We start from the raw sequence: 23,626 nt of genomic DNA, 5'->3' as shown, positions 1-23,626 counted from the left end.
ATAATTGTCAAACATAATACAAATATGGTTGGACATTTAGTTGCTCAAAATTGGTTCACCTTTTCATGACTATTTGGCTACTAAGTGTCTGAAGATAGGTATTATTGATATTAATGCAAACACAGTTGTGTTACTTTTTATGAAGATAATTTCCTAGTTTAAATTGAAAACTTTTTAAAAATAAAGGATAATTTAAAACTGCACCATGTTTTGTTTGTTACCACAAATAATATATTTTTATGGCTTTACAGTAATTATTTTATTGTCATAAACACAAACCTGAAAGTAACTAAGAATGAAAAAACACCAAGGATATTGGAAAAGTTTACAGAAAGAATAGCTTTTCTTTCAGTGTAGAATTACGGTTTTTACTGTAATTGCGGTATGGCTATAGTTCAATTCCCACTGAGTTCTTACCATAATTAACAGCAGTAAAATCAAAGGCAAATTTTCAACAAATAAAACATAAAAAGCATCTAGATTAGGAAAGCATATCATTTTTGGTGAATTCTAGCAAAATATGGGGAAGGTTAATATCTTTTTAGCAGACACACACACACACACACACACACACACATATATATGTATGTATGTATGTTTAAAAACAAAAGGTATCCTTAGAAATTTGTTAAATATTAAATGTGATTCAAAGAGTAGAGATTCATCTGACATAAAGATTCATTCCACCATTCATCGCCATGGCATGAAATCTTTCATGTACTAAATCTCCAAAACTGATTTTTGTCCCATCTATGTATTACTTAATTAACATGATAATGTTTTAATTAAAATGTAAAAAATATTTAAAAGGTGAAAATGTGAAGGAGTAGTCTTAACTTCTGGAGGGGGGTACATGTAATTTAATTTGCGTTAGCCCCCTGGAGATGTAACAAAAGGAGCAATTACTTGTTGGTTTTATCAGATTTACTTGTTCCCTCCTGATTTCTGGCTAAGGAACAGAAACTTTCTAAAAATAAATTCATATTAGTTTTGGTATTACAGCTTGACTGTGATTCACGCATTCTTAAATGACTTTGTTTTTATTTAAGTCACTGAATAATTAGCATGTAAAGCTTCCGGTTTCTTTTGTGGAAAACTTTTTGACCAGCATGATGGCGAAGCCTTTGATGACACTATCATTGAAGTTCGAAAGATGTAAGGATGACAATAGGGACTAAATCCCTGTGAGATGCTTTTAGGAGATAAGAAAGAAGATAAGAAAGTCTTAGTTTTTTATACTAACTCCAAGACGTTTCATATTATGGTAGCAGCCTAGAGAGTTTCACCCAGTTTGAATCTGGATAAATTTTTATCCAAAATATAAGACAAAGAAACACTTCCCTTTTACAATAGTACAAAGCAGATTAGGCAAAAATAATCTTGAGGTGCTAAGATCATTTCTTTTCTTTTCTTGTGTGTAAGCTCATGAGAGATTTCATAAAGAAAATCTGTAACTATTTCATGTAATCAGCCTTTTGTCAGTATACAATTTTTCTAAGAAAAAAACTGTATCCAAGATATAGCTTATTCTTTTTGTTTTAATATAGAAGTAAAGGCTGTTACAAGATATTACTTCATGCATATGAAATGGTTTGGAAACTTCAAGGCAGCATTTAATATGGCTTGCTTCTTTTCATTTAAAATGCAATGTCTGTTTGTCCTTGTTGACAAGAATTGGTAATTAAAGTCAATTAAGAAGAAATAGCATTTAAAAATTGATTAGGCTTTATATGAATGAGGAGTTAACTTTGTCAAGACAAGTCTAGGTTTTAATACTTTTATTCTCCTAAAGCTACAGCATTCTTATTGTTTTTCTCATTTATAAAGAGAAATGACAGGGTCTATGGTCCCTATATCCCTGGCCTTCATTATTAATTTAACAGGCTAGGCTCCAAACTGATCAATTTTTTGTCCTTACCTAGGCATTTGGACTAAATAAACCACAAGGATCTCAACTCTTGTGTGGCATCACTGCAGTGCCTGTCTCCCTATTAACATTAACTTTGTAAATCTATGATATTTGTTAAGTTCTCTCACATGCAAAACACTCTGTTATGTGCTATGATGAGATGCAGAGGAATTAGAAAATGCAGCTTTTTTACTTCCAGGGAATTGTAATACATGCTTATACAAAACTGCTTTCACGATGCCTTTGATAATGCTGAATTCTGCATGTTTTGGTTTTCCTTTTTTTTTTTTTTTTGAATGAAAGTGATTTATGCAATTGTTTAAAGTAAAATGAAACAGACTTAAAGTGAATAAAAGTATTCATCATCTTTCCACTGACTAGTCCTCAGAAAAAATTATTTTCAACCATTTATGTTTTAAATTCTCCTAATAGTTATTTTTGTGCCTAAATATTGTGATGACATTGCTGTTTTGATTTACCAGCTATACACAGTATCCATTTATAAACTGTAATGCAATATTTGCATATAAATAATTTACTTAATTTTTATTTTTTCTATTATTTAACCAGTTATCAATTTTACTTTTTCGACTGTTATCTTTAAAATTTAAAATGGAATACTTAAGTTTATTGCCTTTTTTTTTAAATTGCATTTTAGGTTTTGGGGTACATGTGATGAACATGCAAGATTGTTGCATAGGTACACACATGGCAGTGTGGTTTGCTGCCTTCCGTCCCCTCACCTGTATCTGTCATTTCTCCCCATGTTATCTTTTCCCACCTCCCCACCCCCCCCGTACCTCCCCCATTTCCCCCCAACGGACCCCAGTGTGTAGTGCTCCCCTCCCTGTGTCCATGTGTTCTCATTGTTCAACACCCGCCTATGAGTGAGAATATACGGTGTTTGAGACTGGATAGGGAAAATGTGGTACATACACACCATGGAATATTACGCAGCCATCAAAAACGATGAGTTCACGTCCTTTGTAGGGACATGGATGAACCTGGAAACCATCATTCTCAGCAAGTTTATTGTCTTATCTGCTCTGACTGCCATAATAAAATATCATATCATTTCTGGCTTAAAGAAGATAAATTTATGTCTTACAATTTTGAGACTGAGAAGTCCAAGGTCAAGGTGCTATCTGATTCAGGTTCTGGTGATGGCTGTCTTCATGGCTTACAGATGGCCACCTTCTTGCTATGTCTTCACATGGTGGAGACATAGCCAAAGTAAGCTCTCTCCTGTCTCTTTTGTAAGAACTCTAATTCCAGCATAAAAGCCCCACTCTTTGACCTCATCTAACCCTAATTACCTCCCAAAGGCCTAACTCCAAATGCCATGATATTGGATGTTAAGGTTTCAGCATGTAAATTTTGGAGAAACAAAATCATTTCATCTGTAACATTCTGCCCCTGAACTTGCCAAATTCATGTCCTTTGTGGATACAAAATACATTCATTCCATTACAGCAACATCCAGTCTTAAGTCATTTTACATCAGTAAAGGTCTAAGGTCCAAAGTCTAATTTAAATATAATCCACATATAATCAGGTGAGTCTTGAGGTATGATTTATCATGAATCAAAACTCCTCTCCAGCTGTGAATCTGCAAAACCAGACTTGTAAACCTAGCAAGGTATATTTGCTTAGGTCTTAAAGCTTGAGAATAATCTTTGGCTTAATCCTTCAGCTTCCAGACCCACTGCACTAAGTCTTTTGGCTCCTACATTCTGCCAAGTGAGGGCCCCATTCTCAAGACTCCAGACATCCCTACCCTCAAGATTCCAGGAAGCCATCTAGGTTGGTGAAACCTTTGAACAAATGAGGCAGCTCTGAGGACCTCTGAATTGCCGTTGGTGCCATTTTTCTTAAAAAAAAGAAAAAAATATCAACAACGAAATGTGGCTTGTATCAATATCTTACTGTACACTTAATTGGTATAGAATTCTGGGTTTTAAGGTGGTTTTTTTCTAGTGCATAGACAACTTTGCTCTACTGTTATTTCACTTTCATCACAGCTGACAGCCATCTGACATATTTCAGCAGTATACTATTTTTAAGGTTTATTTTTCTTTACTATGAGAAAACTTTTTTCTATCTACTGTCTGAAAACTTTGTTTTTATCTGTGGAGTTCAAAATATCACAATAGGGTTATATATAATTTAACCATCCTCCTCAGTGATCCATGGACCCTTCCTTACTTCCTTTTTATTTTCTTAAAATAAGAGAGAATGTATAACACACGCACTTATGATATTTTTATCACTATCTATGAAAGAAACAACCAAGTAATCAATACCGAGCTGTATAAAGAATATTACAAATACATTGAGCCACTCCCTCTTCCCACTGAAGGTTTTACTGTCTCAAATTTGTGTTAATAATTTTCTTGTTTCACTTTGAAGTCTTTATTTCATATTACATAATATAGTTATTTTTGAAAATCATATAAATATATCATACCTTATGTTTTCTATATTTCCTTCTGTGACAACCTTTTATATACTCATTCTTTATTTTCCAAGACAAATTCATACTGAGTTATATAGCTGTAGTTAACATATATATATATGTATATGTTTTTATATATATATATATATATATATATATATATATATATATTTGGGAATATGCTTCCAATTGACATTTGAATTGTTTCCCAAGTTTTACTTTAGAAGTGATACTGTCAGAAACACTCTTTTTATGTAATCTCATGCACAGATGTATGCATTTTCTCATATATGCAAGGAGATTGACTAAATTTAGTAGGCTATGTGTGTCTTGTGTTTGCCAGGTATGATGAAGTTGATGTTGAAACAGTATAAACTGCCTCAAAATTCTGTGAAGCTTCAAAATAATCTTTGAATTTCTACTTTTTGTCAGTTTGGTAAATATTGGAAAAAATGTCTATTGTGGTTTAAATTTATATTTCCCTGATTACTGGAGAAATTGGGCTCTAATTCAATTGTTCATTCTCAGAATGTGTTCTCTCTTTCATGAGAATTGCCTGTTTATGGCTTTTACTCCCTCGCACTCCCTCTCTTTCTCTCTCTTTCTCTCTCTGTCTCTCCCCCTCTTTCTCTCTCTCCCTCAGTCTTCTCAGATTTTGTCTATTTTGGTTTTTGCTTTCTACTTCCTGGTTCATGGGAGATTATTTTACATTCTGGACTTTAACAGCTTAAAGTGTTATAAATATTTTGTCTTAACTTGTGAAAAGGACACTTTGGATATTTTGATTTTTGTTGTTTCGTTTAGTGAACAAGTGCTTTCATTTTAGTATAGTTGGCAGAGTAGGAGCATCGCCATCTTGGACAAGTACCACCATTTTAATTTCACCTTGAACAAAAACTGCCTAAGTCCAAAGGGCATCAACCTAATGGCTAAGGTCAGCATCACCATAAACCACAAAAAACATCTCTGACCAGAAACATTCCAAACCCCTCCCCAACCAGAGACAAGCCAGCCCTGAGATAACCTCCCCTCTGGCTAGAAGGATGTCAGTCCCAAGATAATCTCCTCTCTATCCGAAGACGTTCCAATTCTGCTATAAACTTCTCCCCAATACAAAATTATTCCAAGCTTGTGATAAACCCCTTACCCTAAAACCAATATATATACTTAGTCTGTAAGAGAGAGAACTCCTGACAGAAATCAGACAGATGCCCCTCTCAGGTTTATTCCTCTAAAATAAAACCATCTTTGTTGAGCCATGTTTCCTGTTTCTTTCCTCTTTCTTTAACTCTTAGAATAGTCATGCTTCTCAAAATTTGCCCTGTGATTTGCCTTGTTTAAGAAATCCTTTTCACTTTCAGTCAAAAAAGCATTCTTCTATATGTTTTCTAAGTTCAAAATGTTTTATTTTGTACAAAATCCTCTTTATATCCACCAGAAGTGATTCTACAGTATAATGCTAAGTAAGGATCTAATTTGATTTTTCTCCATGTAGATGATCAATTTTACTAGCACCATTTATTTTGGATCCCTTTCTAATTTTATATCTGCAGTGCAATGTCTGATCACATATCTTGTTCCCATATCTGTATAGATCTGTTTTCTGGTGCTCAGTTCAGTTCTATTATTCAGTGAGCCTATCTCCATGCATTTAATATTCTGTCTACACCCTTATGTGGGAAATACAATCCTCCATGGGTCTCCCATAATTATATATGTAAGAATGCAGGCCTTGATCCCTATATATCTGAGCTACTGTCTAGTTGTATTTACAACCAATATTCTTGAGGGATGAGATAATGTTGCCCTGCATACAAAAAATAGCTTTGATTACTGTATCCTGTAAAAAAAAAGACAAATTTCCCAATATTTAATGTTTCTTTCCTATAATAAAATCTCTTGCATCTACAGACATGTTTGTAAACCATTTCCATCTTTCCCATGAGAAGTGAAGGCAGGAGGAGCTGATGCTGCTTGCTGTGTTGTGAGTCCTGAAGGCCTTTGTCCCTGACCCAGAAATATTATACATTTTGCCAGAATTCAGCAAAGAGTGACAGAATGCCTTAGCTTGTAAATATCTGAAAACCACATCCTAGATCTGGTATTTTTCTCTTGTTTAACAGATTTAGCCTCAAATTATAAAATCCCCAAACATTCATATTGGTGTTATAAATGAAAACTGTATTGGATCCAAAGGTTAGTTTGAAGATACATTTTATGTTGACATGCTTGTATGTTTTTACCTATAAACATAAGATATGGGCTTTCAATTTTTTAGATGTAATTTTAATAAATTTATAACATTCTCTATAAAAATTCTTAAATATTTTTGTTAAATTTATTCTTAGGCATGCTATTCTGTTACTGTTAACTTCAGATTTTCTGTTTCTTTTAAGATCTTTTTTTGGTAAATGACATTTTTCAAAAAGCTTATTTTTTGATATAAAAAATTTTGGTATAACATTGTTCATAACTTTCCCTTATTTCAATTTCATATATTTAGGAACTTTACTTAAACCTCCTCTTATAGCTGACAATGCTAACTTGTCTGCTCTCTTCCAATTTATTAATCCAGGTATCAGAAAATTTGTTGATTGCCTCACAGAACCAATTTCGGTCTTCAGTAACTTTTCTCTATTTTTCATTTTGTTTGTGTTTACACATACTTACATTTATACAAAATACAGTATTTTGTCTTTCTTCTCTTATTGCTTTTAAAGATGAAACAATCAGGTTTTTTTGTTTTTAAGACCTATATTCTGTCCTGGTATAAATGTTTACAGCTATAAATTTTCTTGTCAGCACTGTCATAGCTTCATCCACATATTTTGCATCAGCTCCATCCACTGTCATTTCCCATCCACCTAAAAAACTTGGGTTAGCAGTTTTTTTTTCTTGTTTTGCAGCCTGCTGATGATGAATTCTGTTACTTATTGTCTTAGTAAGCTTTGGCTGAAGTAACAAAATACTATAGAATGATTGACTTAAACAACATAAATTTATTTTTCACATTTCTGAAGGCAGAAAAGTTCAAGATCAATGTGCTGGCAGATCTGGTATGGAAAAGACCCACTTCTGGTTTGTAGATGGCTGCCTTTCATTATATTCTCACATGAAGAAAGGACATGCATCTTGTGTTTTTTCCTCTTTTTATAAGGGCATTAATCCCTGAATCTTTTATCTCTTTATCTTTTGATCAGGTCATCAATAAATTGATAAGAGCTCCACTCTCCTGGACTCATCTGAACCTAATTAATATGCAAAGGTCCAGTCCTCTAATACCACACCCTTAGGGTTATAGTTTTAACATATGAAATTGGGGGTGGGACACACTTATTATTCACTTTTAAAATCTAAAAATAATTTTATCATTTTTTACAGATATTTTCAATGGAGATACAACTTTTGGTTAACAGATTTTGTTTTTTGTGTTTTGCTTTTTCCTTTCAGTGATTGAAGGATGCTATTATACTATCTCCATGATTTTGGATATATTTTCCGTGGATTTTGAAGCTTTGTTTGCATATATTTAAAGTACTTTTCTCTCAATGTTTTCAAAATTTTACTGTTAATTTGTGGTTGGTTGACTAAGCTTTGAATAGTCATATGATGATATTTTTTAATCCTCCCTGGTATTTTCTGAACTTCTCAAATCTGTCATTTTATGTTTTTACTCAAATTTATGAGTTTTCTGCAATTATTGCTGGGAATACTGTTTTTCTGCTATAACCTCATTCTCTCCCCTTTTTATAGGACTCTAGTTATTCATATTTTAGAAATTTGATATTACCCACAGATATCTTAGTTTCTGTTAATTTTATGCTTCTTTGTATTCTTCAAATTGGATACATTCTGTCAGTCTATATTTGAATTCCTAAACTTTTTTTTTTTTTTTTTTTGAGACGGGGTTTCGCTCTTGTTACCCAGGCTGGAGTGCAATGGCAGGATCTCGGCTCACCACAACCTCCGCCCCCTGGGTTCAAGCAATTCTCCTGCCTCAGCCTCCCTAGTAGCTGGGACTACAGGCGTGCGCCACCATGCCCAGCTAATTTTTGTATTTTTAGTAGAGACGGGGTTTCACCATGTTGACCAGGATGGTCTCGATCTCTTGACCTCGTGATCCACCTGCCTCAGCCTCCCAAAGTGCTGGGATTACAGGCTTGAACCACCGTGCCCGGCCAAATTCCTGAACTTTTAATATGCCATTTCTATTCTGTTCTTTAGCCCCAGAGTAATTTTTGAAATCTCTAAAATATAAAATTTGGTTTTGTCTTATAGTTTCTATTTACATTGTGAGATTTCCTATGTCTTTATTTACTACAAGCAAGTATATGTCATAGGAAAGCAAATATTTCTTTACAATTTTTTTTACTTCCAAAGCTGGGAAAACTCTGTTGATTATCTTTATCTTGAGGTTGAACCATATTTACGTTCATCCAAGACAATTAAATGTTATACTGTTGTGACATTGAGTTTTGTTTAGATTTGTTTTTTTTTGTTTGTTTGTTTTTAGAAGTAATTAACTTCATTGTCCTCAAACTGCAAGCTGTCTCTTAGATGATGACTCAATTATCATTGAAGCTTTTTATCCTTAGCTGGAATCTGTCTCACCCTGACATGTTTCTGGAATGCACAAGGGATTGGGGTGGATATTTACATAATTTCTTTGGGGTGGATATTTACAGAATTTCTTTCTCCCTTGCTTTACCTGTTCCCTTTTCAGATTTCTCACTTGATTTTCCAGCAGCTGTTATTGCCTCAAATTTTGTATTCTCATTTTCCAAGCAGGAAAGACTGTTTTCTCTTAGAATTTGAGCCACTGTACATGATACCAGCTTTGAATTGTCCCCTGTTAAGAGCTATAAAAACAGAAACCTTAACTGAGTAGTCCTTTCTTGTATTTGTCCACCACCTCTAGAATTTTCCTACCTTTATTTTTTCAGCACTCAATATTTGGCACTCCCAAATGTTATAAGTCCATTTTGAAATTCCCTGTCCCAATCATAATATTAGCCATTGCCCAAAGAACCCTCATTCCTTTTATGAAAGAATGACTCTAGGTATAGAATAGATAAGTGGTGATTACAAATGAAGAAACTGAATATAAAAGAGGTTAAGATAAACTCCCAACATCATTTTAGATAATTGTTATATTTTTGCACTGAATTTAATTATCCCTGATACAAAAGTCAAAGCTTTTAACCACAATTTTCTACAGCTTGTAAACATATGTTAAAGATTAGCCTGATTGCAAGAAGTTTATATCCCACATTGTAACATAAGCTGCGTTCATAAAATGATTACTAACATGAAATTTGGCATTTCTCTCTTACATACATGCTTTTTCCATGCTTTCACCCCTTTACCTAAATTACTGTCTTTGAAATAGTTTTAAAAGTATGAAAAAAATATTTGTCAAGCTTTGATAACAGTATGTAGCTTAATCCTCTCATATTTTCAATTTTATCATTTTAAAGAAATGTTTATGTTATAACATTTAGCTGTCTGTATCTTTTCTCCAACCCTGATGACTCCAGATCATACTTATCTTAGTAGGCTCATAATAAAGTACAACCACCAAATATTAGCAGAATTAAGTGAAGGGTTTAAATATTCATAAATTTATGACATAATAAAAGTCATTCTATCATTATATTAAAAATCATGTTTATATTTTCTTTTTAATATGGTTTACCATGTAGCTAATTTAATTATGTTACATTTATTAAGCAACTATCTTGTGGTAGTAATTTTCACTATAGATATGAAAACGATTGTGACTCTTCCCTTGAGAATTCAAGGGTAGAAATGAGCTGGTAATTACAAAAGCAATGGATGACTGCTTAAAGGAAGAGATGAAAGGAATGGTATTAGTTTTCTAAGCTGCTGTAACAAACTATTGCAAGCTCTTTAGCTTAAAACAGTAGAAACTTATTCTCTCAAATTCTGGAGGTCAGAAATAAGTGTGAAATCAAGGTGCCAGTTGAGCCATGCTCTCTCTGAAGGGCCTGGTGGAGACCTGGTTCCCATTCCTTTCTCTCAGCTCGTAGTGGTGCTGGCCATCTTTCCCTCTTTGCTGTTCCTTAGTTTACTAATACACAACTTAAATTTCTGCCTCTGTTGCCCCTTGGCTTTTGTTGTGTCTCTGTCACTGTCTGTTAGAGAGGAAAGTGAGGTTGTTGGCAAGGTATTAAATTAATAATTATTTATTGAGCACCTATTATGTGCTTGTGCAAGTTATATGGAATTTTAAATTTAAAAAACATATTCTTCATATTTTACAAAATGGACAAATATTTCTTGTGCTTTTCCTGTAAGGACACCAGTCATATTAAGCTAGAAACCACCCAAATCCAGAATTACTTCATCTTAAATTCATTATATCCGCAAGGACTCTATTTCCAAGTAAGGTGATATTCACAGATATGCAGGGTTAGAATTCAGTATATCATTTTGGAGAAACACAATTTAACCTACAACTGGGTGTTTGTGAGTAGAGAAATGGAATGATCAACCAACACTAACTATAAGACCTGAAAAGTTGTCCTACCTAAGGATTCGTTTGAGATAGGTTTGAATAATCAGTATTTATTGTTAATATTAGCAATTGTATTAGTCTGCTCTCATGCTGCTAATAAAGACATATTCAAGACTGTGTTATAAAGGAAAGAGGCTTAACTGACTCACAGTTCCACATGGCTGTGGAGGCCTCACAATCATGGCAGAAAGTGAAGGAGGAGCAAAGGCAGTTTTTACATGGTGGCAGGCAAGAGCGCATATGCAGGGGAACTCCCCTTTAGAAAGCCATCCAATCTCATGAGACTTGTTCACTATCAAGAAAATACCATGGAAAAGACCTGCCACTATGATCCAATTACCTCCCTCCTGATCCCTCCCCGAACACATGGGAATTATGGGAGCTATAGTTCAAAGAGAAATTTTGGTAGGAACACAGCCAAAGCATACCAGCAATGGTCATAATTATATTAATGACTATTAAGGAAAAATGACAGAAATAAAATAATGAGATTAAAAGTTTCATAAATGTATTTTAACAGCATTAAATATGTAAAATATAAATAACTGCTAGATTTCATTGCAATTAAAAAATGTCTTTAGATGGAATGCAATCCAAATACGTGAAACTAATGCTAATGTAATTGCTTATTAGATGTCTTTTGATACCTTGAAAAACAAATAACACTTCGAACATAAAATCATAATTTTAAAAGTTGTTTGACTTTAGAAGGAAACTGAAAAAAAAAAAAAAAAAAACTGCTAAGAAAGTATTCACTTAAAGAAGTTCATTTTTTCCCAGAAGGACAACAACTGAACAAGAGCAATAAATAGAGGTATTCCTACAGTAATTACAGTAAAATATGAAGTATACATCCCTATAATAAATTAATAACATTTGACATAAGTGTTTTCCAAGATAATCATAATACTTCAAAACATACAAATAATTAAGAAAAATTCTGTATTATTAGAGAAGGCAACTATACTTTCACAGCTCATAATTGAATGTAACACTTCTTAATTTAGGCAAAAACATGTTTTCACCTAAAGCAATATTTATATTTTTAAAGAAAATCATTGTGATTTCATTGTTCTTATTTTTATCCACACTTCTGAAATGCATAAGGTTTTTATCTGCCAAATTTTGAACATCTATAGTAGATAATGTATTTTAAAATCTATGTGGAACATATGTTCAGAAAAAAGTCATAAGTTATCATTCTGAAGATATGAATTGGAAGCAGTATTCATTTAATACTATTTGGATTCTGATTCTGAAGCTGTATCAATTTGAGGGGGCGTGGGTATTTCATTAGTCTATTTCATTTTATTTTAATATTACTTATTTTATATAATTGTTTTAGATGTACTGATATGCATGAATACCTTTATGTCTAACCTAAAGAAGTATATAGAAATTGGTTATTATTACAACTGAATACATTCTTTAAGTGGTTTATAGCTTATTTAGCCATACTCGTTTAAGGTTGAATGAGGTGTCCCAGACTCTAACACCATATTAGAAGCCTAGCAAATTTACACAATAATGATATTTCTTTGAGTTTAAGAGAAAAATCACACAATATGATACAAATATTAAGTAATTTTTCTATGGAGGTAAGTATCCCATGAACTGAAGATTTTGAAAGAAATAGCACAAAAGTACTAAAAGTACATTTGGCAAATATTCTTAATTCTATTCTTAAGTTCTTGTGCTGCAGTTTTGTCCTAATCATCAAATATTATCTTAATAATAAAGATAATTATTTTAGTATCATTTCATCACAAACATATTTAATGCATCTTTCTTTATAAGTAAAATTAAAAATAATTCATTCTTAAGGGTTCACTCAGTTCAAATCAGTATTGTTTTGGCCTTTCTCACACTATACAAATAATTTGTTAAACACATAACTGTAAAATATAAAAATGACTGGATTATAAAGTTTATCACTTTGGTATGAATAGTAATGGTTGTTTCATGTAAAAGCAATTTAACTTTACTAAGAAAATGTACCTATAGATTAGGGTTTAAAATTCATAATTATCCCTACTTTATTTTACTCAATTCATTGCTCAATGAGTTTTAAAAATTCTGAAGATGTAATTACACATAAATACACATATACATATTTATTTATTTATTTATTTATTTTTTCCTGAGATGGAGTCTCTTTCTGTCTCCCACACTGGAGTGCAGTGGCACAATCTCAGCTCACTGCAGCTTTCTCCTCTTGGATTCAGGTGATTCTCTGGCCTCAGTCTCCCAAGTAGCTGGGATTACAGGCATGCACCACCATGCCCAGCTAATTTTTTGTATTTTTAGTAGAGACAGGGTTTCACCATGTTGGCCAGACTGGTCTGGAACACCTGATCTCAGGTAATCCTCCCTCATTTACTTCCCAAAGTGCTGGGATTACAGGCATGAACCACCGTTCCCAGCCTAATATAATTCTTATTATGATTCATTATACTATTACTAAAAGTAAGGATAGGTTTAATAGCAACTGTGTAATCTAGATAAAATTATTAAGAATGAGAAATACAGTCTTGTCACAGATCTTTGAGGAACAATGACCTTATTTTAATAACATATTGGAATGTTTAACACAAGAAATTTTAAATGACATTTTTACAAGAGTTGGGGTGAATAATGGTAATATAGATCGGAGTCCATTGTTCTTACAAGTAATAGACTTGCCATGCCACCTTCCTTGAAAGCTGATTGGGAGATTCTAGGAATCATTGACTGTCATTGATTTTCTCTTTTTTTTTTTCTTTTTTGTATTTTTTTCGTTATGTGTGACATTTTTGAACTGCAACTTCATAAAAAAAAAGTAGTACCATATGGTAGAGGATCTAGGAAATGAGAATTCAGTGAGATAGAAACAACAAAGCCAATACCTCCCAAAATAAATTAGGTGGCTATCTGAGATAAAAGGGGGAAACAGGTTCAACTGACAAGGTGACGTCGAATTAATTGATGCTTTTCATGAAAAATTTAAACGAAATAAGCTAGCATGTTCTGTTCTCATTCTGTAAGGAGAGAATCTAATTTGTCTTTATCTCACAGATTGTGAGGCTACTATTAAGTTTAAGCAGAAATGTGTATGTACAATTAAATTGTACATACAAATTGTAACCAGAATGAAAAGCTACATTACTGCCGAGGATTTCCTGTGTGGAATATATAAAAATGTCAATAGCATGCCTAACTAGACACATAATTGCATGGCACATAACTAAAATTTTCAAGTAATGTTTAATCAAACAGATCCAAACCCTAACCCCTACAAGGGGAGGAAATTCAAAAGAAAAAAAAAAAAAGCAGAAAGAAAGGTGTATTAAGGTTTTCTAGATGGATAGACCTAATAGGATGGCTGTATATACAAAGTTTTTTTAAGGAGTATTGACTCACAGGGTCATAATGTGAGGTCCCACAACAGGTTGTCTTCAAGCTGAGAAGCAAGGAAGCCAGTCTGAATCCCAAACCTCAAAAGTAGAGAAGCTGATGGTGCAGCCTTCAGTATGTGGTCAAAGGTCCAAGAGTCCCACAGCTGAAGAATCAAGTCCGATGTTCCAGGACAGGAAGGGTCCAGCACAGAAGAAAGATGGAGGCCAGGAGACTCAGCCAGTCTAGTCCTTCTGCACTCCTCTGCCTGCCTTCATCCTAGATGCACTGGCGGTGGATTAGATGGTGCCCATCCACAGTCCTCTGCTTGCCTTTATCCTTGCTGCACTGGCAGCTGATTCGATGGTGCCCACCCAGATTGAGGGTAGGTCTGCCTCTCCCAGTCCACTGACTCAAATATGAATCTCCTTTAGCAACACCCTCACAGACACACCCAGGAGCAATACTTTGGACCCTTCGATCCAAACTAAGTTGACAGTCGATATTAACCATCACAAAAGTAAAAGGAGAAAGGGACATTTTTCAGCCCAATGGCTTTAAGCTTTCAGTTATGTAGTTGACTATGCAAATACATCGTCTAGCCTAAGAGTTGGCAAAAGATGGCCACATGTAACCTGCTACCCGTTTTTGTTACTAAAATGTTGTTGGAACACAGGCACATCCATTCCTTTATGTATTGTCTACAGCTGGTTTCACCTACAGCAGCAGAGTTGAGCAAGCTTAAGTCCTATATTATCTAGCCCTATCCGGAAAACGATTGCAATCCCTATTTTATATTTTAAATTGAAGCTAAGCTTTGTCTTTTATTCCTTTCTGTGTTAAGATGTTTTGTTTGTTTGTCTCTAAGTTTGATTTTAGGTTTAGGGGTATATCTGAAGGTTTATTATATAGGTAAACCCGCGTCACAGGGGTTTCTTGTACATGTTATTTCAGCACCCAGGTATGAAGCTTGGTACCCAATACTTTTTCTGATCCTCTCCCTCCTTTCACTTTCCACCCTCAAGAATGCCCCAGTGTTTGTTATTTCCTTCTTTGTATTCATGAGTTCTCATCATTTTCCTTCCACTTACGGAACATTTAACATTTGGTTTTCTGTTCCTGTGCTAGTTTGCTAAGGATAATGACCCCCAGTGCCATTCAGGTTCCTGCAAAGAACATTATCTCGTTGATTTTATGGCTGCATAGTATTCCATGGTTTATATGCACCACATTTTCTTTATCAAGTCTGCCACTGTTGGGCATTTTGGTTGATTCCATGTCTTTGCTATTGTGAATATACTTCAGTGAACATACATGTGCATGTGTCTTTATGAAAGAACGATTTATATTCCTTTGGGTATATACCTAGTAATGGGATTGATGGGTCGAATGATAATTCTGTTTTTAGCTTTTTGAGGAATCACTATACTGCTTTCCACAATGGTTGAACTAATTTATCCTCCCACAAATAGTGTGTAAGCATTCCCTTTCTCTGAAACTCGCCAGCATATATTTTTTTTTTTTTTGGTCCGTTTAATAAGAAACATTCTCACTGGTGTAAGATGCTACCACACTGTGATTTTAATTTGCTTTTCTCTAATGACCAATTATATTGAGGTTTTTTTCATATGTTTGTTGGCTGCATGTATGTCTTCTTCTTTTTTTTTTTTTTTCTTTTGAGACGGAGTTTCGCTCTTGTTACCCAGGCTGGAGTGCAATGGCACAATCTCTGCTCACTGCAACCTCCGTCTGCTGGGTTTGGACAATTCTCCTGCCTCAGCCTCCTGAGTAGCTGAGATTACAGGCACGTGCCACCATGCCCAGCTAATTTTTTGTATTTTTAGTAGAGACGGGGTTTTACCATGTTGACCAGGATGGTCTCAATCTCTTGACCTCGTGATCCGCCCGCCTCGGCCACTCAAAGTGCTGGGATTACAGGCGTGAGCCACCGCGCCCGGCGTATGTCTTCTTTTGAAAGTGTCTGATCATGTCCTTTGCCTGCTTTTTAATGGGGATATTTGATTTTTATTTCTTGTAAATTTGTTTAGATTCCTTATAGGTACTGGATATTAGACCTTTGTCAGATGCAAATATTTTCTCTCATTCTGTAGGCTGTCTGTTTAATCTGTTGATGGTTTATTTTGCTGTGCAGAAGCTCTTAAGTTTAATTAGATTCTATTTGTTAATTTTTGCTTTTGTTGCAATTGCTTTTGGCACCATCATTTTGAAATCTTTGCCAGTTCTTATGTCCAGAATGGTGTTGCCTAGGTTGTCTTCAAGTGCTTTTATAGTTTTAGGCTTTACATTTAAAGCCTTTAATCCATCCTGAGTTGATTTTTATATATCCTGTAAGGAAGGGGTCCAGTTTCAATCTTCTGCATATGGCTAGACAGTTATCCCAGCACCATTTATTAGATAGGGAGTCCTTTCCCTGTTGTTTGTTTTTGTCAGCTTTGTCAAAAGTCAGATGGTTGTAAGTGTGCAGCCTTATTTCTGTGCTCTCTATTCTGTTCCATTGGGAGATGTTTTAGTGGAAAACAAGTTCATGGTGAAAATAATAAATGGATAGAAATAGAAAGTGCAGGAGAAATATCTGCCTGGTTTCATTCAACAATATTCTTCAAATAACTGTCTAGTGCTTATTAAACAGCAAGATTAGGAATAAAAAATACAAGAATTTTCAGAATTTACAATTTGAAAAAGGTACATATGATATACTGTTACAAAAAAATAAAAAAAAAACAACAAATACTATATAAGCAAATTTTAGGTGAATGAATTTTTACTAATATCTAAGGAGAAGTGTAAATATGCCATTTCTCTGTGTTTAGATAAAGTGCCTACAAATATCTACCCCAAGAAAAAATGATAAAATATTAAAAAATAAGTTTGCCAAATATTTATTTGTATTTGCATAATCAAATAAGTTTGCTAATCTTTGCTTATTTCTGTGTCTTTGTAGCAATACTACCATGTAATGTGAACGTAATAAAACTTTTAACACAAAATACTATATACTTTTCAGAAGTTTTTCTTCTCTAAATATACTTTAGAAGTAAAAATTTCCTGTATATTCTGTATTCTGCATATAATAATGCTACTTTGTGTCTTTTAGTTTTTAGAGATAAGGGTCTTGCTACGTGGCCCAGATTGGATTCGAACTCCTGGTATCAAGATACCCTCTTGTCTCAACCTCCAGCGTACCTGGGAGCTAGGATTCCAGGCATGTACCACCTTGCCCGGCTCTGTTAATCTTTGTATTCGTTATCATCGTTGTGACTTTATCTGTGATAGCACTAATTTTGGCATTTTGGGGGACCTCCAAATCGCCTATTTCTCTTCCATATTTTCTGTCTTACCTTCCAACAGTCTCACGAAGTTTCAGGTATAAAGCAGATGTTTGGGCCACAAGAAAGGGCACCCCTACTCATACCCCATCCAGCCCTGGTTTTCATCACGACTTAGGATCCATGGTTATGTAGGTAGCAATATTTAGGGCCAGGCTCATTAGGCAATAGTGTCATTTACCACTGCCAACATGACCCACCATTGTGAGATGAGTATCAGAAAGTTCAGTAATCAAAAACCCATTCCTTTACGCGCGCACGCGCACACACACACACACACACACAGATACAAATTATCCCCCATGGATTACATCTAGTCCATGAAATTATGCATTGGGACAATATTCCTTTTTTTCCTGATAAAACTCAAAAAGCCTATGGAGAAGAAAACATGCCAAATCATATCATAGAACCAACTTTAATCACTTAGACTTTATTGTCAAAGTAATTAGGAAATTTATTCCTCAAAACTGTTATAGCAGCTGTGAAATTAAAGCTCAAAAGATGACACTAATATAAAGGTATAAAGTTATAGAGGATAAAATAACTGAAGAAAGTTTAGGTTGTTGGCAAGCTATCAAAACAATAATTATTTATTGAGCACCTACTATATGCTTGTGCAAGGTATGTGGAATTTTATATTTAAAAAAAACCCATCCTTCATATTTTACAAAATGTACAAATGAGGAACATTTCCTAACTTGCTAAGGTAGGCTAGAAAAATTGAATTTTAAAAAATTGACAAACATTATAAGAATATAAAGTTAGAGGTTATCTCTATAGATGCAAAATTTTTAAACAATAACAACAAAAATACATGAAAAGGAAAAAGAGAAATGAAAGAAACGAAGGCGGGGGAATGGAAAGAATGAAAGAAAAAACAGGAAGGAAAGAAAAGGATACTGAGAGCTGTAAGCATAGGATTATCCTGCCTCTCGTATTTGGAACATCACAACTTCAGCCGGCATAGCTGCAAGGCTCTGACCATAACAGCAATCTCCACTGGAAACCTACCATAATGTTTCTTCACTGAACTAAACCAGCCATTTTTTAACCCCTGAAAATGCTTCCTTGTACTTGTTAAGTCCTCTTTGCTGGTCTGGCCCAGAAAAATCACTTGCTTTCATGACAGAAGATTGGGGATCCTCCTTCCATAATCCATGATACTCTATGGGCTTGGTAACTACGTTCATAAAAACAAACCATCTCTTTATCCTTGTAAAAAGAAAGGACAAAAGAGAAAAGCATGAAAAAAATGAAGAGAGGTTGAGAAGAAAGACTTATACAAAAGCAAATGATCAAAATAATCTGAAATTAAAAAGTGCTAATTCTCCCCTGTCTTTGGGTCTCCAGGAAGAAACAAAAACAAAAAAATGGCATCATACATTCTGCCCATCTTAAAAGACAATTTTAAGTGATAAAACTCCAGTCTAGTTGCTTAATATTTGAGTGATATAGCAGAAAATATATACCAAATAATTAATTACAGAGACAGATTTACCATAGAGCTTACAATTGCATAAATTCAGTAACTTTCACCTTCAAAAGAGGCCCTTTCCTAAGTCCAGTGAAACATCCTATTAATGTGCTAAGGTGGCATGTGATTAAAAGAAAGATATTTTAACCACAATCTTATGAGTGTTATTTCTTTCCACTCTGTCTTCTCTTCCCCCAATAGAGCAGGATGGCAATTTTAGGATTTCTCTAACGGAAGTTGCATTGAGAACAAATTTAGTTTGGGGTTATTGGTCTATCCAACGGTCCAAAGTCATGCCAATGTATAATTTAGTTCCTAGCAGTTATCAGAGCCAGGGAGAGGAATGGTTTTTCCAAACACTCCTATCACCACTACGCTGGCTTGCAAGCCTCAAGACACAAAGTTGTAATAGTAGGGGCCACATTACTATATAATCATATCTTATGGCATCCAGAACTTCAAGTATGAGGATGAAAGACAAGCCTATGTTTGGCATATTCAATATAAGAGACAGTACGTGGAGAACACTGCCAATTATCAAGCATGTAAAATTGAAAACAGAGTAAGAAAAACAATATTCTCATGTCAGAAATGTGTATGATAATGTACCACATCCCTTTAAGGTGTATCATTGCTGCAGGATTTTTCCTTAGTTCAGCTAAAGACAGGGTCATTGTTCATTCCACGGCCATGAAAATGTAGGTTCACAGATGGTTTGAAGGATGAGTGAAGAAGGGTCTTATTGGGCGAAAAAGGAAAAAAGGGAAAACAGAGACAGAGTTTCTGCTAGGGCGCTTGCAACCCACAGTTCGAATCCCAGCTTCCGCATAGGAATAGGAGGGGTCAGTTCCCTCCCTGCTGCCATCATGGTGATCTTCTCCAGGCTCCCCTCAGTGGGCAGGCTGCTCGGAGTTTCTCCAGGACTCCCCTCCTACCTGGCTGTCTCATCATAAAATCCATCAAAATATCACATTTAGAGACCCAGACTAATAGAAATAAGTATATTTGTGTGTGAAATCATATGTTTTATGTGCCCCAGCTATCACATAAAAACCACATTTTCATACACCATGCAAGAAGAAAGAGTAAATTAACTTTCTTTTCTCTCCATAGAAAAATTCAAAATTGTCATTTGCAGAGGCAATCAAAGAGTTTACAAAATGTAGGAGGGAAATGTGTAAGCAGTGTGTCAGGCAGGCAATAAATATACTATTTTTATGTATTTTGTGTTGTGTGGTGGTTGTCAGCTTTTAAAACTGTTTAACTTGAGGGCATTTCTTTTATCTTTCTTTCTAAATAGTCACTTTAGTAAATAATAAATAGACCATTTACCAACAAACATTTATTAAAAATCTACTCTATGAAAAGATTTGCAAAGGAGAAAAATTACAGCACTCAGTAAGCAAAAAACAGTCCTGTCTGTTTATAATAGAAGGTAAAGCAAACATAGAGGAACTCATAAAGCAGGACTTTATTTATGCATTTTTTTAAATTTACTTACTTATTTTGAGACAGAGTCTCACTTTGTCACCCAAGCTGGAGTGCAATGGCACAACCTCAGTTTACTGCAACCTCTGCCTCCCATGTTCAAGCAATTCTCCTGCCACAGTCTCCCAAGTAGTTGGGACTACAGGTGTGTGCCAGCACGCCTGACTGATTTTTTGTATTTTTAGTAGAGACAGGGTTTCAGCACATTGGCCAGGCTGGTCTGGAACTCCTAATCTCAGGTGATCTGCCTGCCTTGGCCTCCCAAGGTACTGAGATTACAGGCATGAGCCACTGTGCCCAGCCAAAGCAGGACTTTAAAATAGTTCTACAAAAAGGAGAGATTCACAGTGCTCTGTATTCATGTAATAGAATATTGGCTAAGGATAGGTGGGAGGTTAGCCAGTGAGGAGTTGCTGAAGGAAATGCACTGTAGTCGTCTTTGCAGCATGAGTCGCCTTATGTGAGAAATGCACAGCTGGGGTGAGGGAGGAGTCTAGGGGGAGGCATAGTTCATGCTGTGGTTCTGAAGCCAGAAAGACCATAGCATGTCAGAGAGCTTGGAAGAGGAACAGAGTAGTAACACGTGGCACAAGGCCGAGGACGAGTGCCACTAGGGGGTGGTCACTGGCACATCGCACAGGGCCTGTGGGCCAAGGCAATATTTTGTCTTTTATCAACCAAACAGAGATAAGCATTTAAAAATTTTAAGTATGTCAGTGATCAGTTAGAAATACAGTCCTGGCAGGGCTCAGTGGCTCACATCTGTAATCCTGGCACTTTGGGAGGCCGAGGTGAGTGGATCATGAGGTCTAGATATTGAGACCAGCTTGGCCAATACGGTGAAAACCCGTTTCTACTGAAAATACAAACATTAGCTGGGTGTGGTGGCGGGTGCCTGTAATCCCAGCTGCTTGGGAGGCCAAGGCAGGAGAATCACTTGGAGGTTGCAGTGAGCCGCGATCGCACCACTGCATTCCAGCCTGGCGACAGAGCGAGATTCCATCAAAGAAAGAAAGAGAGAAGGAAGGAAGAAAGGAAGTAAGTCAGGCAGGCAGGCAGGCAGGCATATAGTCCTGACTAACTGGTCAATAATGGCTGAGGAGAGTACAGAACATCCTTTTCTTCCATGTTGTTTCCTTATTACATGGATGAGAAAAACAGTTGCTTCTGATGCAGGACAGTTGAGCCTGGGAGAGTTCTTGGTTTGATTCAGGAAAGAATTCAAAGGCCGGCAGGTGGTGTTAAATAGCAACTTTTTTTTTTTTTTTTTTTTTTTTTTTTTAATTGAGACAGAGTCTTAGGCTTTGTCGCCAGGTGCCAGGCTGGAGTGCAGTGGCAGGATCTCGGTTCACTGCAACTTCTGCCTCCCGGGTTCAAGCAATTCTCCTGCCTCAGCCTCCTGAGTAGCTGGGACTACAGGCGCGCACCACCACGCCCAGCTAATTTTTGTATTTTTAGTAGAGACAGGACTTCACCACGTTAGCCAGGATGGTCTGGAACTCTTGACCTCGTGATCCACCTGCCTCGGCCTCCCAAAGTTCTGGGATTACAGGCGTGAGCCACCACCCCGACTCTTATAGAAGCAGCAGCCTACAGCAGCAGTGGAGGTACTGCCTCTAGCAGAGTGGGGTTACCCCATAGACAGTATGCCTAGAACAGCAGCAGCAGCTCAGATGCAGTTTTGCAGTCATAGTTATATTCATTTTTAATTACAGGAAACTTAAGGGTGGATTATACAGAAATCTCTAGGGAACGAATGGTAACTTCTGGTTTGTTGCGTTGTTGCCGTGGAAAGGGGCTGTAACTTCCAGGTGTGGCTGTGACAGAGGGAAGCTGGCAATGGCACACTTGTGGGTGTGTCTTCTGAGGAAGTGCTTCTCTCCTGTTCCTGTTTTAACTAGTCCTCAATTTGGTCTGGTGTCCAAGCTTTGCCTCTGAAGTTGAGTCCTGCCTCCTGCCTCACTTCCTGCCTGAGCCCTTGTCTCTGTGGAGTCCACATGTTCTCTCTGCCTGGGTCTTCCCTGGGCACTAAGGTTTCCTCCCATATCCCAAAGCTGTGCCCATTAAGTTCAATTGCAGGTCCTCATGTCCCAGTGTGGGTATGAGTGAGTGTGGTTGAGTGTAGGTGATTGTGTGTGGGTGTGAGTGTGGGTGAGGGTGAGTGCGGGTGACAGGATGAGTGTGGGTGAGTGTGAGCGAGTGGGAGTGAGGGTGAATGTGGACAAATGAGGATGCGTGTGGGTATGTGAGTGTGTGGTTGAGTGTGAGGGTGAGTGTGGGTGTGACTGTTAGTGTGGGTGAGGGTGAATGTGGGCAAGTGAAGAGTGTGTGTGTGTGTGTATGGCTGAGTGTGAGGGTGAGTGTGGGTATGAGTGTGAATCAGGGTGAGTGAGGATTGGTGAGTATGGGTGTGAGAAGGAGTGAGTGAGTGTGAGAGTGGGTATGAGTGAGTGAGGGTGAGTGTGGGTGAGTGTGGGTGAGTGTGAGAGTGGGTGTGAGTGTGGGTGAATGAGGGTTAGTGTGTTAGTATGAGTGAGGGTAACTGCGGCTGAGTGTGACCATGAGTGAGGTGGGTGAATGTGACTGTGTGTATGAGGGTGTGAACGTGAGCCCAAGTGTGGGTGTGCAGGTGAATGAGAGAGTGTAGGTGAGTGTGAGTCTGGGTGAGTGTAGGTAAGTGATTGAATGTGAATGAAAGTGAGTGTGGTTGAATGTGATTGATTGTGAGTGTGGGTGAATGAGGGTGTGTGTGGGTGTGAGTGTGGGTGACTGTGACTGAATGTGGATGAGTGAGTGTAGGTGTCAGTGAATGTGGGTGAATGTGAGTATAGGTGAGTATGAGTGTGGGTGAATGTGAGTGTGAGTGAGGGTGAGTGTGACTGAGTGTGGATGAATGAGTGTGGTTGAGTGTGTGTGATCGTAGATGAATTTGAGTCACCCTGTGATGGAAGGGTGTCTGGTCAGGGTGGTCCTGCCGGGCTCCTTGGCTGTCAGGACAGGCTGTGGCCACCCGCAACTCTGAATTGAAACAAGCAGTGAA

This window comes from Saimiri boliviensis, chromosome 3 (genome assembly GCF_048565385.1).
Source record: "Saimiri boliviensis isolate mSaiBol1 chromosome 3, mSaiBol1.pri, whole genome shotgun sequence".
NCBI classification, from domain to species: domain Eukaryota; kingdom Metazoa; phylum Chordata; class Mammalia; order Primates; family Cebidae; genus Saimiri; species Saimiri boliviensis.
Note: the sequence above shows the minus strand (reverse complement) of the source record.